The sequence below is a fragment of the Anas platyrhynchos genome, chromosome 9, assembly GCF_047663525.1.
Source record: "Anas platyrhynchos isolate ZD024472 breed Pekin duck chromosome 9, IASCAAS_PekinDuck_T2T, whole genome shotgun sequence".
Taxonomy (NCBI): domain Eukaryota; kingdom Metazoa; phylum Chordata; class Aves; order Anseriformes; family Anatidae; genus Anas; species Anas platyrhynchos.
Genome location: NC_092595.1, coordinates 5,277,132 through 5,294,273, shown reverse-complemented (window position 1 = coordinate 5,294,273; position 17,142 = coordinate 5,277,132). Strand labels below are relative to the sequence as shown.

The 17,142-nt window shown below is 47.9% G+C and overlaps 1 long non-coding RNA gene across 4 annotated transcripts; it reads left to right on the top strand.

Annotated features, from left to right (window-relative positions):
- The first annotated feature begins 3,025 nt into the window (after nt 1-3,025).
- Nucleotides 3,026-16,203, top strand: LOC106017125 (uncharacterized). 4 transcript variants are annotated; one of them, XR_011811572.1, is made up of 3 exons: nt 3,026-3,185; nt 3,395-3,517; nt 8,323-8,533. It is a non-coding gene; the product is annotated as an uncharacterized lncRNA (long non-coding RNA). The 4 variants fall into 4 exon arrangements; XR_011811573.1 differs by lacking the exon at nt 8,323-8,533 and adding an exon at nt 7,980-8,091; XR_011811571.1 differs by lacking the exon at nt 8,323-8,533 and adding an exon at nt 5,577-7,246 and having other exon boundaries at nt 3,027-3,185.
- Nucleotides 16,204-17,142: the final 939 nt, after the last annotated feature.

Sequence of the window (17,142 nt, the reverse complement as noted above, 5' to 3'; positions counted from 1 at the left end):
CGTGCCCCCCAGCATAGATCCAGGCACTGGGGATGTGAGCACAAGAGAAAGTAACAGGTCTTAATAATGCCTAGTCCAGGGAAGGGTCAATGTGTTTTGTAGCCGAGCAGTTTAGCTGGGCTCATCCTGGAGGAAAAGGAGTGCAAATTCACATACACTTTCAACAAGGAGTTTATTTTCCAGATGAGTCTCTGGGATGATGGAGTTGACAATGTGTAACTGCAAGAATGGATATCGTCAGTGATCTCTGGGACCAGTTTTCAAACTTCTTTCAGATTAGTGTTCCCTGGTAGTTTGGCAGTGTAGGGCTGTCTCCCATTTCTTGTCCACCCTGAGCATATTTAAAGCAGGCCATGTCTAAACTCCAGGCCCAACAATGCTTCCCATCCTGTCCAGTCTACATATGATCAGCACCGCCCCATCCCTCTTGTGAAAACAGTTGTTATCACTTCCCTGCTGGTCTTAATCCTCGTATTCCCCTTGTATCTTTGTGCTGCTTTCCCGCTCCATTGCTATCTTGGCTTTTTCCTCTCCTCCATCTCCTGCTCCACCCTCCTCCTTCCCTTGCTCCTCTCAGTCTTTACCATGCTGCTCCTCCTGTAGGCAAAAAATCCTAACAGCATAGGCAGGGTCCTCCAAACAGGTGGGAAGGACGGGCAGGATAACTGCATGTACGGACAGCTGTGGGCTTCCAGTGTTGCCTGTCAGCAAGCAGCAGGCAAACAAAAGCTGCACTGCACGGCAGTCAAAAAATGCTGCTGGGCCCAAGGCTCCGACACCAACACCGCTCACCCCAAACTACAGAGCTTGGAAACACCCACGCTGTCAAAAGCGGGTTCCCTTGACTGATTTGCAAGACGAAAGGCTTTCAGGCTTGACAAATCAGATGTAACATTTGTGTCGGGGAGAACAGCATGGTTTACTGCAGAACTGGAAACTTCACCAGATTGCTCGTTGCGCTCCTGGTGCTGTTTGTGTGTGTTATATCCTTGAAAACTGTGAGGCCCTTGTGAAGTAGGAGACCTACAGTAGAGCAAACATTTGTATAGCGTGTGACTCACACAGAAACAAAACTGTTCTTGCAATTAAAGCCCAGGAAAACATCCTAAACCCTTTTGACTTCAGTATCTTAGGATACCCAGTGTGTGCTCAGGAACTGATGCATGGCTGCTGACCACAGGCTCTAGGCTGCCGTCTGAATCCAGCTCGCACGGTGTTTGAATAGCAAACGTGGTAAAGGCATTGCAGCTCTCCATTGAGAGGCTTCACATCTCTCCGAGAGGTACATTTACATTTTTAACCCTCCTGTCTGTTGGCGTATTTGCTCTAATAGCCTTTGCAGACAAACCTGGAAAGCTCTGCGGCTAACGGTGCCTCCTGATCTCATGGGGCATGCTGGCGCTTTCAGTAGACATTTACCAGCAGCTGGGAGCTCGGAGATACAGAATCTATTCTTTCCTTTCACATTTGACTACAGAGCTGTAAATGTCAAAGCCTTTCAAGTGCCCCTCAAACAAAACGAGTTAGTAAATCAGCGAATGTGGCACCGCACCCCCTCATGCAGTGCATGTTAAGCTACTGTACTTCATTCACTTCTTTATCCGATGGCTCCGTGAGAAAAGAGAGCTTGCTGAGGCACCGAGATGCCTTAGTCATTTTGTTTGTTTTTTCACATGGCTACTGTTCGTGTTTTGTTTTTTTTCCAAAAGCTGCATCAGATGTGCTTAGCATTCAACTCAACTAGATACATTGAATGAAAAGGCTATTATGTCCTCGCTGATGAAATATAATTGAGCCCACTTATAATGAACTCACATACCAAATAATGAAACTCCACTTGTGCGACCAGGGCTCCTTTCCGAACCCCTCGATTCCCATTCCCCTAAGGGAATGTTTTGTGTGCGTTTCCACCAGTTTAACTGAGCTCACAATTTGGCACATCAGCTTTAGTCAAAAATGAAAGTTCTTCATTGTCTTTATACCAGAGAGAAGTAAGTTTGCGGAAAGGGAACATAAAGAGCAGGAGCAGTTTAATTAGCAACCAGGGCTATTTTCACAAAGCTCCGGCCTGGCTTTGCAGAAGAAACCATTTCTTTAGCACTCGTTTTTTCCCAGTCCTCTCTTCCTCCTGTTTTGTTTCTCCATTACCCCACAACCCATGGGTTACTGGATGTCCTCTTTACCTTCAACCTGTTCAAAGTTCCCTACAGCAAATTCTCCAGGAAGCTGCCAGTTTTGGCACGGCCCCGTAATCTGTTCCCTTGAAAACTGTGAGGGCCTTGTGAGGCAGAGGCACGGCCCGGGGCAAACAGCCGTATTGTGTCTGTGGGACTCCTGCAGAGATAAAGCTGTCCCTCCAGCTCAGATCTGGGGAGATGTCCCCAACCTTCTGTGCGGGTAAGCGGCGTGGATAAGCAGTGTACTTGGCCAGAAAGTCTCTGCGTGACCTCATGTGTGTGTCTGGAGAATGTCAGGACCGCTCGCCGGAGATAAGGAAGAAGAGTCGGCCCCAGACAGGGAAGATGTGGAAGGAAGGGTGGGCAACACTGCCTCTGCATGATGGATCTTAGGGAAAATAAATTTGTCGTACGCTTATTCAAATCCAGCTGCTTAAGGCTAGGCATTTTTTTCTCTCTCAGCTCTGCCCTAGGGGTGCTGGTGTGCGAAGAAGTCAAACCAAGTGAAAGGGACTCGGTTTTAAAAAAGGAGTGATGTGCCTTTCCTGAGGTGGCATAAACCCAGGAAATCTGTGAGCTCTGACAAAAATTAGCTTAAACATGACCGTAGCATGCTGCCAGCCCAGTGCTTTCATCAGCCTGGGTGAGGCCTAAGCCAGCAGCAGGCTGCGAGCCACCAGCTTCATCAGGGGTGCTTTGGTGAGAGGGTCTGCTGTGTGAGCAATGTCTGCTTTTGGTCTCACACAGGAATGGACCAGTATAGCTTCATACACCCTATATAAAGTGAACATCTTCAGCAGGTGCATGCATCAGGGCTCTGCCTGCACTTAATGGCCCTGAGCAACCTCACCTGAGGCCTCACCCACACCCTGCCCATGGTCCCTGGGCCCTATTTAAGCTCATCCCAGGGCCTCCATTTCTGTTTGAGCTCCTGGGCTGTTGGTCTTTGGCCTTGCTGCTGCCTCCTTGGGCCTGTGCTGGAGTTGGATCTATTCTGGAGGGCCCCTTGTATGTGTGGCCTTGCTCCCTTCTGTTCCTGAGAGGGGTGGCCTAGGGTCTGCTTGTCTGGGGCTGGTGGTGGCTCTGCCTGCTGTGCCCAGGCTCTGTGCCTGTGTGGGGCTTGTTCTTGGTTCTTTCCACCACAGAACAGCTGGGGCCCTGGCTGCTCTGTGCCAGCATGTGATGAAACCTAACCAGGTTGTTTGGTTGTCTTTCAGGAAAGCAAATGGTACCTTTTCCTCAGGAGCTGCAGGATGAATTGCTTGGATCAAGGAGGAGTTCCTCAGACTGCCAGGATGGTGCTAGCCCTTCTGCTTCTGGAAGAGCATCTCTTCATCTGTGTGAGTAGCAGAGCTGACCTTGTTTATCTCAGAACCTGTGGATGGGTATTGTGGTGGGTTTTTTTTGAGTTCTTCATAAACCAGAGATAACAGATAAGGGGATCTGACTTGCATGTTACCTCTTCTCTGCTGTAAAATGCTCATTCTGATACAGGCACAATAGCAGACTATGTATTTTTGTAGCTGTTGCCCTGTTTGCACTTGAAAGTAACAAGAGTCCTATCTTAACTGATTTTCTTCTATTGCAAAAACTATTGTTAGCAATTACCTTATGTAGGCACAGGCAATAACATTTACAGTGAATAATTCTTGTTCACAACAAATTATTAGCCCATTTGTCTTATCAACTAAAGTAGATAGCTATGTGAGTAAATCCTAGGTGTTCATTAAATCTGCACTGTAAGTCCAGCTGGTGACAGTCCACATCTGTCAGACTGAAGATGACAATGGGTGCACCTTTGTTGAAGCTGTGTGGAGGCAGGGGAGTGCTGTTCTCACTATCTATGCTGATATAAAAATGAAATTCAGGTAGAGACAAAGAAAGGTTGGGGAGGTGGCTGGGAGCTCATCACTTTCTGCTATAGCCTGGGAAGTAAATGGATCCCTGGATGTTGCTTCCCAAACACTTCTTCCCACAGGGGAGAGGGCACTAAGAGACCCACAAGAATCTCTGAACTTGCTTCTCCTAGGCTCTATGGGTTTTTTGAAACATCAGGTTATTGGTACTGGCCTCCAAATAACCTGTTATCACTCTGGGTTTCAGATTGGGTTGATGTTGGTTGACTCCCTTACCTCTTGTCTTTGGAGCTTGCTTGTAGGTTAGACTAGGCTGGCTCACCATCAGCCTGGTTTTACACCCTGGTAGGTGATTTATCACTAACATCCAGGGAAAGAGCACTTTAGAGGGCCTGCGAAGGTGGTACAAATGTAACTTGAATACTGATTAGAGGTGGAAGATGGTGGCAATGCCTAGCAGCAAACTGCTGCCTCAGTAATAGTCCAGTGAGGTCTGCACCCAGGAGTTCCCTGGTTTCAGGCTTTTCTGCAGTTAAATAGTGCTTTAGCAGAAATTCTGACTGCAGCTAGTTGAGCTTCGGGCAAGAGCAATGCTAGGTGTCTCTAGATTGGTACTAGAGAGGGATACCAGCTGCTGATTATCCATCACAGAGAATTACAGTGTGAGGGTGAATAAATATTGCAAGCCTTTTAAGGTAAATTAGTTGATGTGCTGTAGCCCGGCTTCTGACTGCTGGTGGCTACAGACAAGCTTCCCTCAGCACAGCCTCTCCCCGCCTCAGCAGGGGCTGGGAATTGGAGTGGCAGCTCTCACTGGCATTTCAAAGAAAATTACATAGCACTTCAAACTCAGCACTGCGAGTGAGGATGAAGGACTGTTAGTTATTGCTGTGATGAAGCTAATCCAGTCCTAAGGAGGATAAAGGGTTGCTTAGCAATGCTTTAGCAGTGACTAGCAATGCTTTACTAGGCTTTTACTATTTACTAAGACTTTAATGCTGGCTCAGTGGGTTTTTAGTGGAATGTTTTACTATTTTTTGTAATGGTCTCTCCTCTTGAGAAACTGTCAGACTCATCACATATAATGAACAGGCAGTCAGCAAGCATTTGATTGCTGATCATGTGTTGATTTTTGGCCTGACCTCATTAAGATTCCTTATCTCTACTTTTCCTTTCCCTAGGAGTTCTTAAATTAGCTACAGAGATTAGATTATTTAAGTGCTTTTCATATAAATGCCTCCTGGTCTGTTTATTTTTCCTAAACCTCCTCTTGTTCATGTGGAAGCTCATTTCTGGTACTTAAAGGAGAGGTGTACGGAGGAAGAGATCTGAACCAGGCCAGTCACATCTCAGAAAATTGTTTTATGGTCTTTGGTAAAGTCCTTTAACAGGGCAAGATGCAGATTGTTCCATTTCATATTCCTTACTATGATACTAAGAAGCCTACATCTTGATGAAAGGAGGCCACTGTGTAGTATGTTCTGTAATTTCCATAAAATGATATATTAGACTCAAAGGCAGAGTGCTCTATTTGTGTTCTTAGGTATTCAGCTGAAACACATAAGCATGCACCAAAGAAACTGATCCTCCTCTTCTCTAGTGAAGTATCTGAGTCACGGCTGTCACTGCAGAAAATGTATAGCAATATTTGGGGGAAAGGAAAACACATTAAGGCTGAGGAGTGCATCTGGATTCTTTAAGCATTCCCCCGGCTGTATCTACACTTTGGAGCTGATGGTATCAAGGGAACCAGTAACAACACGGTAATCTCCAGCAAAACACAGCTCGCACTTTAACTGTGTCCAGAGACTACTGTGCAGGCAAGCACCTTTGTGTGCCTCAATTTCACAGCCTGGGTGAGACTTCCACGGGGGGTGGTCGGGCCCAGCTTGCCAGGTGCTGAGCTCCTCTGTGCTGGAGCTGCTCTGCTCCGGGTGGGGACAGATCCCATTAAATCAGAGCTGTGAGTGGTGAAGGACCCATCATGGTATGGTGTGAGCGAGGCCACAGACTGGAATGAGCTTATTACTGTCTGAAGCTCTGATAAGTATATTGCTGCAGCTTTCAGATGTTCTGCAGTCATAATACCGATTGCTGTGAAGTGAGCTGAATTTCTGATGTGAGCACCAGTATAATTGCCAAGGATCTGCATGGTACCATGGCCCTCAATAGTTCAGCTTCCTTATCTGCCCAGAGTGGGAGCAGAGATGCTGAACACTCAGCTAGCAGCTCCTGGTGCTTGCTCTGTGCTGAGGCTTTTTAATTGTCAAAGGAATCTAGGTATCTCAGTTATTCAGCCAGGATCTTGAGTTTCTTTCAGCACTGCTAATTTCAGTAATTTCTTAAGTTTCAGTGTACTTAGGAAAAGAGCTGAAGCGGGCAGGGATTGTGCAGCAGAGAGCAGTCACAAGTTGTGCCCCATATCTCAAACCAGGTGTGGTTTTGTAGATTCAAAGGGGGAAATGAAACTTTTGCCTTGGATTCAGTGAGCTGTGCTGTTGGCTCAGCTGCTGGCAGCGTGCTCTTGGTGTAGCCAGCACCACTGTCACCCATTTGTCATCAGCCTGAATCACCCAGGGAAGGTTTGGTGGTGAGACAATGGAACAAAGTCAGCTCTGGTGTTTGATGTTCCTGGGGGGGGAAATGAAGAAAGGACTATCTCTGAGTTTTTATCTAAACTGATGGTTTAGCTATGATCTGGAGAGCGCTGAGGTGGGCAGGAAGAATGGGAATGCAGTTTGAAGATGAAATTCGTGTTTAGGCTGCTCCCAGGTGTACTATAAATATTACTCCAAAGTCCAGTTACAGAAACCTCTGAATTGTCTGGCATCTCTTGAAATCTGAATGTTGCCTCCCCTAAAACTATGACTAGACAACAGAAACAACATAGATAAATGTCATCTGTGTTTTTTATCACTGCTGTCAATTAGAGCCTAGCATAACTCAGAAATGTCAGTGTTAATTCTGAGTTATTGTATCTGACTGTCCCCAAGAGACCAAGGTTTCTGAAAATTGGAAAAACCTCTCCCACTTGAGAGTTAAACGAGGGAATGGTTTTACTGGTAGCTTCACAGCACTTGCTTAATGATATGAGCTTGGTGTATCCACACAGCTATTTCATTGCTAATATTTTGTAAGGTGTTCATTTAATTTCTGTATGTCTGCTCTTAGATACAAGAAATTGACTATTTTGGTGTCTTTGTATGTGTAGATTAATAAAATCTGACTTTTAACCACTTTTTCCCAAGCCTGTATTGCTTGATGGCCCTCATTGGGTGCAGATGTTTGACACTGAAGGTTTATCTGAAGCTTTTCTAGTCCTCTATAGCTGACTGCACCCAGTCCATAATATTTATCACCTGGCTGTTAGGCTGTGCTAAATCTACTTCCTGCTCTTATAGAGGAGAGGAAGGGAAAGCTGTGCAGTAACAATGAGATTTAATGTGCTCCCAGTAAAAATAAGCTTCCACCTGGGGGGAAGTGACAATGGCATGCTGTAAAATAAAACCAACTGCAGGGTAGGTGCTCTGCTATGGGCCTTCTGAGAAACAAGCTGTGATAATTTGGAAACTCCCACCTGGCAGAGGTCAGTGGCAGGGGTGGCTGTGTAAAGCTCAAATTCCCTTTAGGGACTGGGGCTCTTCTCTTGTCTTTGCCCTTCCCTGAGATGTAAGTCAAAGAAAACCATTTGCACCTGGCATGGGGGTAATGAGAAACATCACTAAATGTTGGTGATCTGCCTGGGGAATACCCAGAGACAAAGTGCTGGGGGCTGCCTGAGGTCTGTGTATGCCAGGCAGCACCCCGAGCTCACTGCCAGTGGGGTTTGGGAGCTGATTGTAAAAAGAAATGGGGTTCTGCCCAGGATTTGGGGGAATGTGTTGTCTTCAAGAGAAAGCAGGTAGGTGAGGGAGGAATGCTCTCACAGCAGTGCTCTGTTCTGCAGACATCTATCTACAGAGAGGAATAAGCTTCAGAGCAGAGGACTAGACATGTGGGGAGCAATTTTAATCCCATGAGGGTAGGAAAATGTGTTTGGGTACCTATTGTTTGTCTAGTTCATTACACTCCTTGTGCTAGCCAAGTTTGTCTTGGAGCTGGTCCACTGTCCACATGTCTGGTACCTCTGCATGGTGGTGTGGGCAGGGAGGGAGCCCCATGAAGGTGCTGGGTTAGGCTGGGGAGCTGAATCACCTCACCAAGGGATCAGCTGGGCAGGCTGCAGGGGGTCAGTGAGAGTATTCGTGCCATGCATGACACAGCTGTCGATGTGACTTGGGTCCCTTTAGTCTCCAGGCCAGCAGCCTTGTCAGGAAGCTATTGGAGGACAACCCAACCTTTTATCCAGCCGCCTGTCCCTGCACATCCTTCAGCTCTCTGGATGTTTTTGCCATTCCATCATGCTGTTGTGTTGGGAATTTTACTGTAAAACCTGACCAGTGAGGTAATCCGATGTTATTACTATAACTAGTAGTTACCGGTGAGGTAAATAAACTCTGCTACCCTCCACCCTTGTTTGGTGGCTTATTTTCCCTGAGGATTTTCTCAGAGTGGAGCATTTCTGTACCAGTGCTACCTGCTCAGAAGGCTGTGGCAGAAATCAAACAGCTTTGCACTGAAGAAATCGCTCTGTGTAACAGTATCTGGCTGCAAAAGGCAGCTGGGGTGTCTACTGAAGGTAAGTGAAGTTTAGCAAGTGCAGACCTTCCAGCCTAAGGGGAGTTCCTCTGGAAATCCATGAGGCCAGGTGTCTGGGATCCTTGGTCATCTTTGAGGTGGGTCCCTTCATTTTGGGTATGAAGGGGATTCCTGAGGGTTTATTTGGTCAGTCTGGGCTGTGCAAAGGAAAGCAGCACACATTGGGTGGGTTCCCCAGGGCAGAGCTGCAGCCCAGATGTGGGAGGCTAACAGCAAGGCAATAGCTGGTGCTGGCAGTGTGGAAAAGCTTCTGCAGGCCCACTCCCATTTTGAAGCAATCCTGGGAAGATCTATTTATGAGCCTGGCCTTGAGGTAGTCCTTCCATGTAGGACTTAATTTTACTTACAGCTTACTCCTGCTTGCGTTGAGACATCCTGTGATAAGAACAATGCCACTTCAAGGGTGGGAAAATCTCCCCTTGCACCACTTTTGTGGTGAAGGCAATCATTAGTGAGGTTTTGGATAAGGCTAGAGGCACTTGTGTTCCAAAATGGCCTTTCCTCCCTCCTGTACCAACAGCATTCAGCAGCTGCTCTCCCTGTACTAGGACCTGAGGGGTGCTTCCCAATTTCGTGGTCATCTTCTAGCCAGTGCTACCCTGAAGCTCCAGTCCATGTCCTCAGGCCTTGGAGGGACCCAAGGTTTCAAACTTTTCCTTCCCCGGCCCACTTTTCCTCCTTTGTTCTCCCTGCTTTCTTTTGCCTAGCTCAATGTCTGGGACCCTGGGCATTGTGAGAGCGCCAGGCTTCCTCCCTGCGTGGCTGCTCCAGTAACCAAATGTGGTGAGGGTGGGACCGGCCCCGGGAGGCAGGGTAAGCACCCAGTAGCCATGTGGGCATCTTAGAGCTTCCATAAATCAGCTGAGCATTAGCTCAAGTCAAAGCAAGAGATCCCAGTGGGACTGGGATGTTACCAGTAACTGGCAAGGAAATAAATGTTCTTCCAGTTTTGCAGTTGGGTTGTTTAATCTATGGAGCAGGTGCATGCGTTTCTCCTTGCAGGCCATCCATGCAAGTTACTGTAACTAAAAGAATCATTAGAGGATGTGTGATACTGCCAGTGTGAAAATTACTTCTTTCAGGGTGCGTACACCTTGTTTCAAAGGCACTTGGTAAGGATCAGCTTCATCAGATTCCTATTCATCAGCTGTTGCCTTCAAAGGGAGGGCTTGTTTCAAGAAAACGTGGCTATTAACTAGTGCCTTTCCTTTGATCTTTGCCAGTAAAATCTTTCTGTACTTTTCTGTAGTCTTCCACAGTGTCCCACTTGCTTATTTGTTCCTGGATTAGTTTCCATTAACTATCAGGGCCAGTAAAATAATTGCATTTTGATCATATCAGATGGCAATTTTTGTGTAGCTGCAAAAGCAGGCAAACACAGCCTCCTTTCATGTGGTTTGCCTTCGCCCTAACTGCCCCGAAGGCAGAAGATGAGGAGGTGAACTGATCCCAGCTGCTGACCGGCCTGCTGGTGCAGTGGGATGTTAAAGCAGGAAGGAGTGTGTCAGTGATAAATCTTCCCCAGGTGGCCTGGGGAGGGAATGGCCAAGGGGACTTCAATGATGCTTTCTTCTTGGTTATTAGTACCTGCACGGGAGGATTAATGCCCAGTGTTTCCTAAAGTGAGACAAACTTAAAAGCTTGAACTTGGGTAGGAGTGTCAGGAGTTGCTCAAAGCCAAACGGTTGAGGCAGGCAGTGGAGTGTAGGTGAAATGTACATGTCCCTGGCACTGCAGTGTGTTCATAAAGGGCAGTGTGAGCTTGCACAGCCTGCCTTTGCACTGAGAAGCAAGCTGTGCTTCATATGCTTAAATATGCCACCTGACTGCCAGTTTGAGCCCATGTTTCCAAGTCTTCTGTAAAATCTGTAGGCACCATGTTTGGTAGTCGCAGCATCTGAAGCATTTCTCCTGTATAAAGATCCACGCTCCGTCTGGGTGAGGAGTTCTTGGATCAGTCCTGTGCACTGAACACGTGCCACGGCAGTCGGACCCAGCCCTCCTCACAAAGCCTCGTCCTGCTAAGCCCATCCTGCTCTGCTGTGACAGCCAGAGGGCAGTTCTAGTCTGCTGCTGGGTCTCCTTGGCCATGGCTGCAGTAGGAGTTGGCAGCTGCTCCCTCTGCTTTCCTGGCTGCTATCGGCAGCAGGGCAGAGCTGGTGCTGGGGAGGTGTCTCCAGAGAACAGTGAGAGCCTGAAGCAAACAGCCCAGAGATGTAAAGGTGACCTGTAGAAAGCTGGGGTGCTGCTGCTCCTAACTCAATGAACAGGATTTAATTGTCTAGAATGATACATCTGGTGCTGTGGGCATTATTTTAAACAAGGAAAGCAACCCATGACTTGGTGGTTTAGCGTAGATCCTGATTTGTCCTGGTAAAGTGGCCTCATGGTTTCTGAAGAGCTGGAAAAGGGTGGCAGCCTGGTGTCCTGGAGGTGCTGTAGTGCAATCTCACACAGCATCTTCATTAGATCTGCTGCAGTATTAATTGGAAAACTCATTTGTAAGCAATGACGGTTCAATAAGGAAGTCTGCTGAACTGAAATAGAAACTATAACACTTGCAGCAAAAACACCTTTTATGTGCTTGCTGCCCACACAGAGCTGCTGACTAGAAAACCAAGAGATTAAAAAGGTAATTGGCATGCTCCTGTCCTGGAACCTGCTGTCAGGCACTCACCTGATTCACGTAGGCAGACCATCACCTGCTGTAATTTTGCCTAATGATTACAGGATCAGGCTTTAATTCTGTCTGTGTGCAGCTGGATGCCTGTGCTGAGTGCAGCCAGGTGAGGGGAGGAACCTGTGTGCAGAAGTGACTTCATTTTCTGGAGTGGCTCACAATTTTTTCCAGTCCATTTGGGTAGAAATCTCCACAAGTGTGTCCGTGCTTTATCAAGTGGATGTGATAGTTCAAGCCTGTGGTTAACCAACACCACTAAAAACAGCACTGCTGCTTCCAAAAATGTAGTAACATTGAGTAACACTGAACTTTCCATAAATACCGTATAGCATTTCCATGCAGTTAAGAAACTAGTTGAATTATGAAAAGTGAAATTGTAACGGGCTTACGTAGGCCATTAGCTATCAGGGTTGCCAGACTTCCCTCGTCTGGAAGAGATAGTATCTTGGCTTGGGCCATGGTTATTGTCTCTCTGGGCAGAAAGACTTCAGGAGGTTGGGTTGGCTGAAGCTGTAAGGAACTTTCCATTTCTTGGTAGGAGCTAGTGGATGAAAAATGAGCAGCGGGATAAGGGAATGAGGGATGATGCTGACCCTGAGCCACGGGTTGAAGAGTGAGGGAGTAGGCTCAGGGAAAGGACTGCAGCAGCTGCTCAGGAGACCTGGGGAGGCTGGCTGGCTGCAGGTGCTGGGCTGCTTTACAGGAGAGGCAGGGCTGAGCCCTACCAACAATCAGTGACTGCGTTTGTAGCACTGCTGGGAGTTGCAGGAGTATCCTAAGGAACTTTGACACAAGTCCAGCCTCGTGCCTGCAAGGTCAGTGCCCAGGTTTGTAGAAGCATCAGGTGTGGGTCAGGGAGCAGGGACTAACCCTGAGTGTGAGTGCTGGCCTGAGCCACAGACATGGAGGTAATAAAATCTTCCTGCTTGGCTTTTGTAAGTGACAGTGCTTTCTGGGGTATAAATGACTGTCTGAGCAGGGAATGGAAAGACTATGGCTTCATCACTTCAAAACACTTGAAGCTTTTCATCTACAGTTTTAAGTGTATTATCTTGAGATCTGGCTCCTATGGTTAAGTTCAGCAGTACTTCAACACGTGGGCTGATGGCTGGAGGTGAGGGGAAAACAGTCCAGGAATGAAACACAGGTTTATAACATGGCTGTAATTCACGTCCCATCCAGCTTGTAGAGAATCCTGATTGCCATGAGCACAGTAGTTACTGAAGTAGTAAGTAAGTAGTTACTGAACTCAGCCTGACAAGTGCTGTTGTCATCCTCGTGTCTGCCAGGTATGTGCTGAGATAGTGTTGAATCACAGCCTTTATCTTTCTACAGTTTACTGCCTAAATGAGCTGCTGAATTTACTCTTCCAGTTGCTTTCCTTTTTCCTTGACATATATGCAGGATAGAAGTTTGTCTTGGTGAAGTAGACGCCACCTATACTCAAATGGCCTTGCTGTGAGATCAGCTTATGCCCAGCCTTAATAGCAGAATAACCTTTCCTGGTTCTCGAGGGCTGCTGAGAACACTTCACAGCCCTGTGTGCAGCTTGAACTCCAAGCAGTGGGAGCGGATTAATCCAGCCATACTGCATCAATCCCCCTGGAAGGAAACAGGGACCTAGAGGTGCTTTGCTGCTGGAGGACAGCTTTTGCAGTGGAGGCCTCTACCAGAGGCTGTTTCTAGGGTCTGTGTTACCAATTTGATTTGCAAACTCTCCTTTTCAAGGGTGAATTCTTTAACCTCATGCTCTGTGCAGAGCTCCCTGCAGCCGCTGCCTTGTGCAGGTGGTAAGGCTGATGTTAGGCCTGGAGATTTCCCTCGCTGCTCAGCAGTACATGTTTTGTCATATCTTTCTGATGCAACCATTAAATTAACGGCTTCCTTTAAGTGCACTGGAGGCTGGAGGTTAACAGGATGTCAATAAATAAAACAAACTCTCTTAATGTCAGCATACAGCCCTTGTTATCCCTACTAGTCGCTGTGCCAAAACCAGAAAGGTGTTTGTTCATGCAGGATCCTATCCCTGGGCTGGTAGAAGCAGGCAGCACCCTTTCACTGGTTCCTGTGGCTTTGGGTCAGCCCCGGTCCCTTTCAGGCTGCTCAGACATGGAACAGTTTGACCCTCCTGGAGAAGCCAAAGTCCTATTTGGAAAAGCTCTTTGTCAAGCTAATTCAATGCTTTTTTCTGGTGTTTATAGTTATTGAGCAGATTAATACTGGTAAATATTAAATAGGGTCATCTGGAAGGGAACAAGCACTAGCTTTTGCCAGCAAACCACTTATGCACATGCTTAGAGATAAGCACTCCTATTAAGGTAAATGGGATTGCTCGTAGGCTTGGTGTTGAGCATATCCTTAAGGTTTCTGGCTTTGGAAGAACTTATGAAACTCACCGCTTGAAATCATCCTCTTATCCTTAATGAACGGAAATTCAATTCTAATAGGGGAACAGATTTTCATTAAACAATTTTTAAAATTACAAAAAGGTGAAAGCCAGGATGAAAGAGGAAATGACCTAATTTGAATGCCATAAAATGGCATTCATAACTTCCAGAAAAATTCCCAAATTCCTGTCTGATCTTCCAACCCACTTGAAAGCACTCAGGGTCCCGGCTTGCCTGGCAGGCTGGCTCGGTGCACGGGGGAGCAGCTCAGCACGTGGGGTCTTCAGGTCCTGGGGTGAGGGTCCTGCTCGGGTCTGGCTGGTGCAGGAGGGGCTCTTCCCGTGTTGGATGGGCTGGGATAAGGTGAAAGCAGGGTATGAACTTGTCTAGTCAAATACGTAGAGCAACATCGCTCGCTGGGAAGCAATGGTCTGGGTGTAGTGAGTGGTTATTGTATGTGCACCTCGATCATGCAGGAGCTTAAAGGATCCAAATTTCAAATTACAGCCCTGTTCTGAATGTTGTCACAAAGTGATGCCTGCGGAGAGAATTCATATTAAAGCACATCTGACCTTCTCTTGCCAGTAATAATCCACAAATGTGCAAGACCTAAACCAGGTTCTGGTTTGGCACTTGTGACGTTGTCCCCATGAGAGATGGGTGAGGTGTTAAAGCACGATGCTCTCCCTTTGCAGGAAGGGACGTGAAGAACCATTAAGAACTTGCTGCCGTGCTGAAGCAGTATCAGCACTATTTTATTTATTTTTTTTAGAGAAGTTCAGCACAAACTGACAGAACTCCCACCCTGCTCTGGGGGAAGGATATAATCCTGCCCTTCCTTTGGCAGGGGTTTGGCTTTTTGTAGGGTGCAGTGTCCCCAGCTGGGGGGCACAGGAGGTACATGCTGGCATCTACCTGTAAAGGATGATGTAAAGGAGGAAAGTAAATTACCGGATCTTGGATGTGAATTCCTGAACACTAAAAATGAGCAGGCTCTGCTACTGAGAAAGGCAGGGGAGGGAAGGGGGGAAACGTCTGCCCTGGGGGCTGGTGGAGCAGCACTCCCGCTAGCAGTGATCTGCAGTGTCAGGCTTTTAACCAAGTCATTAAAATCTTGACTTGAGCCATGCTGGGGAAGGAGTGCCTGCTGTTCACCCAGCCACAGTGATGGGAAAGGGCCTGCTCTGCTCCCACGTGCAGAGGGGGATTTACGGGGGTAGAGCCGCAACATTTGGCAGGCGCGTGCGTGAAATTTCAGGTTACCTGTGGGCAGCTGTTGCTTGTGCAGTGGGTGTTTTATATGGCTATTTAATTGCACATTGCTCAGCTCTAAGTGAGCACAACTGACGTGAATAACCCCAGCAACGCAAATGCTGCTGCCCCCGAGATAAAGGGCCGTGTTTGAGAAACAAGTGCCGAGCTGATAATGCCACTGGCCTCACGGGTTTTGTGAAGTCTGTGCTATTTAGCTCTGATAAAAAGGAAAGAAAGGGGCTAGTTCTTAAAAAATAACCCCCAAAGCGTTTTAAGGACCTTTTTCCCTTTTCTATTCTTTTCCCAGGTTGCAAAAATAACATCCAATAATGAAATGAAAACAAGCTGAATGGCTGCATTCAGCGGAGGAGGGCAGAGGTAGGCTCAGACAGCTGGAGCATGTCTGGGCCAGCGTCTCGCTTCTTTTCTCACTGCTCGTTCAGTGCCACTCCAAGAATGCAGACAATGCTGGCTACGACTGTTTCATATTTGATTTCCACACTTAAATCCGTGCTCGTTAAATGAAACCCCATTGTCAGGTTGGCAGACATCCACGCTGCCTCCCCAGGTCTCGCTTCGGAGCTCGCTCTGTGGTGGTGTCCCGCTCGGAGCGACTTAGCGAGGACCAGGCCTGGAGGAGCGCTGCCTGTGGCACTGCAACAAACCCTTTTGGACTGCTTCTGCAGCCACATCTGTGGGTAACCCTCATAAATCTTCTGTCTGAGGGCAGACAGAAGTGCTGCAGGGGAGGGATGGGGTTTTGGAAGGGCCTCAAGAGCGGCGGATCAATGGGGTGCTCAGCTGGAGGCAGTCTCGGGGCAAGGTACCGGCCGTGCTGGGCCTGGCCTGCAAAGGGCCAATATGGCAAATATCCTGCTCCAGGAGGGGTGCTGGGGGTGCTCCTGGGCTGGGTGAGGCCAAGGCTTTAGGGTTTTGCCAGGCTGGGACCGGAGAGTTCAGCAGTCGCAGGGCTTTGCCAGCGGGGTGCAGGGGTGGTGGAAATGTGGGGAGGGCAGGCAGAGAAATGCTGTGGATTGGGAGCAAAGCAGTGCCTGTGTTAATAACAAAGGATCACTTCATGCTCTCTGTAAAATACCAGGGAGGGCATGAAAATTATGAATATTATTAATAAAGCTGAAGGGATTACAAAATCCAACAGCTGTCCAGCCCTTCAGACAGACACTCCGGCCTCTCTGCTGCCCACAGACTGGTGTCCTGGCTGCTGTGTGCCCAGCTCGGGCACTGCTGGGGCACTGACTGCTCAACGGGTGCCAGCAGCACCTCTCAATGTTAAGGTTGGCACCTACAGACAACACAGCTGTGCCCCATGGTTTGTGGGGGAATGGATGGGAAGAGGCTGTGGGGCGTGAAGCTGGAGCGGGAAGAAGCGCTGGCTGTGCTCTGACAGCAGCCTCTTCGAGTGCCCCAGAGGAGCCCACTTCTGGGCTGTTGGCATGGAAACACCAGTATTTTAGTGGACTCGAGACTGGCTCCCAACAAAGGTTAAAGGGGGGAAAAAAAAAAACAACAAGGGACTGGAGGTGTGAAAGGTGAGATCTTCCTTAGCAGAGAAGCACTTGTCAAGGTCTGAACCAGCAGTGAGTCCTCTGGCTGTGTGGGGCAGAGGAGAGTGATGCTGCCTCATGGCAGTAGCATGGTGGTGGGTCCTGGCTCTCCTCGGGGTCACCTGAATGCCTGTCCCTTCTGGTTCTGCTTCTCCCATCACCTCCTGTCCTCCCACCGTGGCTGTCAGGATGCTGCTGCCTGTGGCTTGATGTGTGCTGAGCAGTGACAGGCTTGGGCACCTCGTCTGCCACGTAGGTGCTGGCTCTGTCTGCTCCGTGTGTTAACGCCAGTGCTGTGCTCTCAGCTCTTAGGAAGAGCAGAAAGGCAAATCTTCATGTTCTGATTGCCTTAATGTCAAAAGCAAAGTAACTTCCATGAAGTTTTGATCAGCTCTTAAAATCAGAGGCCCTAGCTAGGTGTGCTACAGTTGTGTCCCTTTATTTGGAATGATGCTGGGATGTAAGGGGTAAAATAGGACAAATTGCTATTCCATAAAGCTATTTAAACCTGGAATGGTGCACATA